Genomic DNA, 5,091 nt, shown 5'->3' with positions numbered 1-5,091 from the left:
TCCCCCTAGGGTGTGGGAATCCAAAACTAGAGGGCATTAGGTTTAATGATTTAAAAAGATTTAAAAAGGAACTCTCACGCAGAGGGTGGTGCATACATGGAATGAGCTGCTGAAGGAAGTGGTGAAGGCCGGTACAATTACAACATTTAAAAGGCTGGGTATATGAATAGGAAGGGTTTAGTGGGATATGCGCAATATGATGGCAAATGGGTCTAGATCAGGTTGGGATGTCTGGTCAGTGTGAACAAGTGTGTGAACGAGTAGACCAAAGGGTCTGTTTCCATGCCATATGACTCTATGACAAATGTTTTGGTGTGCAAAAAATCATGCAATGCCTCTCTGAGAACGTCAATGGAATCTGCCCTGAGCATACTTTGGGGCAGCGCAAAGCAAGCAGTAAACAACCCAGAGTCTTGTCTTTCTTTTATGCTGGTTGCCAACAGGACTCTGCTGCAGACTAGCCTTCTATGGCTAGTGACTGGCAACGCTCCAAACAACTTTGCACCCAGAGGCACGCGTTCTTGCGCACGCTGGAGGGGGCGTGACCGACCGTCATGACGTCACGCGCATGCGCGGCGGGCTGTGTGTTGCTGGGTGCATGCGCATTGGTGTCGGGAGCGATGAGCGGCCGGCTGGCTGAATGAAGCAGTTCGGTCAGTGAACTGAGGATAAGCAGCTGGTTCTTCGGACCTCAAAAGGTAACGGTCACCTCTAATTGATGGCGATGTGGTGGGCTTGGCTTGTCCAGAAATGTTCAGTTGTTGTGAACGGGTTCGAGCGGTAGCGCGAGAAACTCCTGCACTTAAGGATAGCGACGCAGGCAGAGCTGGGGAAAAGTCTGGTCTCTTGTGGAATGAGAGCAATGCAGGCAGAGCTGGGGGGAAAGGTCCAGTAACTTGTGGAATGAGTGTAATGCAGGCAGGCTGGGGGGAAAAGTCCAGTAACCTGTGGAATGAGAGCAATGCAGAGGCAGGCTGGGGAGAAATGTCCAGTAACCTGTGGAATGAGAGCAATGCAGTCAGAGCTGGGGGGAAAGGTCCAGTCACCTGTGGAATGAGATCAGTGCAGGCAGAGCTGGGGGAAAAAGTCCAGTATCTCTGCAATGATAACAATGCAGTCACTGCTGGGTATACGTTTGGTATCCTGTGCAATGACAGCAATGCAGGCAGCGCTCGGGAAAAGTCCAATGGCAATATTGCAGGAAGGGCTAGGGGAAAGTCCGGTGTTCTATCTAATGACAGCATCAGAGGCAGGAGCTGGGGAGGCTGAGGGACCACAGGTTAAAGGTCAGGACAAACTACTGTAACAGAATAGGCTCTATTTGCCTATAATCAGGCAGGACTTGGAGAAAGTGCCAATGTGTCATAGCTGGTTTGTTAGGAGTTATGGATAGTGCTAGTTGTGAATGCTATCTGTAAGGGAAAATTGGCCAGAAATATCTCATTCATTAGTTTGATGCTCCCACATTTAGATTGTGCAAAAAACATTCAATTCTCTGTTCGATGTAAAAGTGTCAAGCAATGTGGCATGCTGCCATCTTATTAATAATTCCTTCTGGGTATAATCTTTTGCTGCTTGAGGATGCAGTGCTAAATTTATATTACATTTATCATAACAGTTAATTCATGTGAAAGGCAAGCATGTTGCCAAACCTTTTTTGTCTTGCACTCTTCAGGAGTGCAAGAATTGCAAATTTCAAACAATCAAAATTTTTAACATCTCAAAATAAAAAAGGAGAAAAGTGTATTGGTTAGTTTACATTTTGACTCTGGTGCGGTTCTTGCCATAACAAAAGCAACAGAGAGCAACATGCTCCCCCTACCTACTGCTTAAACAAAAATAGCACAAAGTCTTTTGTAGAGGAAATGTCCCTGCATATCAATATGTGTCACAAGTGTAAATGAGCCACACTGAGTTTGACTTCTCTTAAGTTGGTTAGTTTAGCTGTTGGCTATATATTAAAGTAGTAAATTGGCACTCACTAAGATTGCTGGCTAAACTCTTGACACCCACTAAAGTGTTGAAAATGTGTTGCTGGAAAAGCGCAGCAGGTCAGGCAGCATCCAGGGAACAGGAAAATCGACGTTTCGGGCATAAGCCCTTCTTCAGGAAGCCCTTCTTTTGATTCCTGAAGAAGGGTTTATGCCCGAAACGTCGATTCTCATGTTCCCTGGATGCTGCCTGACCTGCTGCGCTTTTCCAGCAACACATTTTCAGCTCTGATCTCCAGCATCTGCAGACCTCACTTTCTACCCACAAAAGTGTACTAACTATCAGCTTATAAATCAGTTAAGGATTCAGAGTACAGCAATAAAATTGTCAGGTTTCAGTTGTAATGTATGCATTGCTCTGTTCTGGTACTTAGTCTTCCTACAACTTTCAGAACAAATTTTATTCATTGAGTGGGAATAAGTTTCCAACTTGTCTTATTGCCATTGTTGTTGTGACAGCTTTGTTTAGTTTTAATATGTATAATAAATGTGTTTATCAAGTATTAATTTGCCATTTACCATAGTGGAAAAATACCTGTTATAACTTTGTTCAGAGTGAGGTACCATAGCGTATTTAATTCGAGTTGATCATTTGGTGTGTTGACACTTGTGCTAGGAAAAAGCGTAAGCAATTGATGAAATCTTCAGTGTGTATATTATGTAGAAAGCATAGGAATATGTTTGGAATCAACCCACCATTGAGTTGAGATGAAAGTAAAATTGCATTTCTTTTGCTTTGTTTTACCTCCTTTCAGTGCATATATCTTTATGTTTTCAATTTCTTAAATTTACAATAATATCAGTTGCTAAATTCTCGCTTCATATTCTAGAGCTATATACAATAGAATCCATATTTTGTTACACCAATAGATTTTACAGCAGCATTTGCAGAATATTTTTTAATGGGTTAAGAATTGCATGCTGCAAATTTGTAACAGTATACCTCATAAAAAATGTTTGAAGAGTGTTTTAGATTGCGATGGATGTGTGTATTGTTCTTATTGATTTGCAGGGTATGGGGATTGGACTGGAGGCCAAATTTTGCCCATTGCTAATTACTCTTGAAGTTAGTGGTGAACTGCCTTGTTGAACTGTTGCTGTACACTTATTATATTTTGCTGCAGGTTGGAAAGCTAAATAGCTTATTAGATTTTTTCAGATGGCAGTTGATGGTCTGGAGTCAGAGTCCAGACTGATAAGGATAGCAGATTTCCTTCCCTAAAGGGCATTTGTGGACTGGATAAGATGTTAATTTAAAGGCAACCCAGTAGTGTCATGGTCACTGTTACCGATGTTTTTTTAATTTTACGTTTATATCGCTGTCTGAATTTAAATCCTGCAGCTGCTCTGGTGGGATTTGAACTTATTTTTGGAACGTTAGTTATTCTTTCTTCACTTTACTTCTGAAAACATGCAGTGTTGGTATGGTATGAGTTTGAGGTCTGTTTCGCACAATGGTGGTACAATGGTTCTGTTTTTCATAAAGCATGCTAGTGAATGAATTTCTTTAAAAAGTATTTACTAGTACATTCTCATCTCTGAGTGTGAGGTGTGTCAAAATCTTACTTTTTAGCACATTATGGAAGATCAGTTTCCAAGTATTACTGATGGAGTGCTGCAAATGTCATCCTCCACCTGAATTACATTTCAGTTGAAGGAGAATACCTGCAGCATGGTGTCACTCCTTCAGTAATTAATTGCAAAAGATCCCATGACCTTCTTTGAAAAAGAGCCCGCTCTCATTGTATCCTTACATACAGATAAGGAAGGACACCACTTCGACTGGGACAACACATCCATCTTAGGACAAGCTAAATAGAGACATGTACGAGAATTCCTAGAAGCATGGCATTCCAACTGGAACTCTATCAACAAACACACCACCTACCCCATCTACCACCCACCTCCCCAAGGGAGGAAAAACAGGAAATGACATCACAACAGGAAATGACAGCACTAACCCAAAGAAACCCAAACATATAAACAGAAAGCAGGAATCATGTACTGTGCTTCGCTTGAAGCCCACTAAAGATGTTACCCAGTGGGGTGGTGAAACGTCTGGAAATGGAACCTTCCAGCTCAGTGAACAAACCTACATCCAGAACCTCAACCTGAGCTACAAATCTTCTCAAAACTCTGGTCATCTCAATGAATAACATTGTGAGTCATAATCCTGGCACTTGAGAGCACCTTCATATAGACATCAGGTCAAGAAAGAGACTCGTGCCCTTCTCAAGGCAACTTGGAATGATTAATGAATGTTGGCCTTGCCTGCACCTCCCGAGTCCTTTGATTCATTTTTAAATAAGAACATAAAATGATAAGTTTCATTTGCTGTTGATAATTTCTGGTAGCATGTTGGCTTCCTTACTTAATTTTGCCTTGGAGTCGTCATTTAACTATGTCATTGGTTGCAAGATGCTGTGGAATATTTAGGTGATAAGTCACATTATCAATGGAAGCTGTTTCATATGATTAAGTTAACAAATATAGAACATGGTTTGAAAGACACTGGAAGTGTGTTATGTCTGACGCTAGGCAGATATCAGTGTGACCTTGCAGATTTTATCTGCTGTGTTATGAAGTTGGTTTGGTGTTGAAAAATGTGAAAAGTGATCTTTAATATTGTTTTTTTTTCTTATCTTTTCCTCCATTCTTTACTTAGAGGTGGAGAAATTTGGCTGAAGTGTAACTTAGGATATAAAAGTTAGAGCAAATTAAGCAATTGAACCAAGCATCCACAATAAGTGAGTCTTGGCAGATATTTACCCTCAACCAATGCCAAATAAAGATTTATGAAAACTTTATGACATTGTGATTTGAGGAAGCTGAAAATGTGTTGCTGGAAAAGCGCAGCAGGTCAGGCAGCATCCAGGGAACAGGAGAATCGACGTTTCGGGCATAAGCCCTTCTTCAGGAATGAGGAAAGTTTGTCCAGCAGGCTAAGATAAAAGGTAGGGAGGAGGGACTTGGGGGAGGGGCGTCGGAAATGTGATAGGTACTACAAACAAACCATTATCTCCCAGACCGTCCATAACCTCATCACCTCGGGGGATCTCCCATCCACCACCTCCAACCTCATAGTCCCACAACCCCGCAC

General features: G+C 41.8%; 1 protein-coding gene across 1 annotated transcript in view; it reads left to right on the top strand.

Moving 5' to 3' along the window:
* Nucleotides 1-575: 575 nt before the first annotated feature.
* aco1 (aconitase 1, soluble) overlaps nt 576-5,091 on the top strand; it is a 77,863-nt gene continuing 73,347 nt past the window's right edge. Inside the window, exon 1 of the mRNA XM_043716283.1 lies at nt 576-698. The gene's annotated coding sequence lies outside the window, so the exon portion shown is untranslated. The remainder of the gene's footprint in view (nt 699-5,091) is intronic.

This window comes from Chiloscyllium plagiosum, chromosome 2 (assembly GCF_004010195.1).
Source record: "Chiloscyllium plagiosum isolate BGI_BamShark_2017 chromosome 2, ASM401019v2, whole genome shotgun sequence".
In the NCBI taxonomy this organism is placed as follows: domain Eukaryota; kingdom Metazoa; phylum Chordata; class Chondrichthyes; order Orectolobiformes; family Hemiscylliidae; genus Chiloscyllium; species Chiloscyllium plagiosum.
The sequence above is the reverse complement of the archived record's forward strand: the minus strand, read 5'-3'. Positions and strand labels throughout refer to the sequence as shown.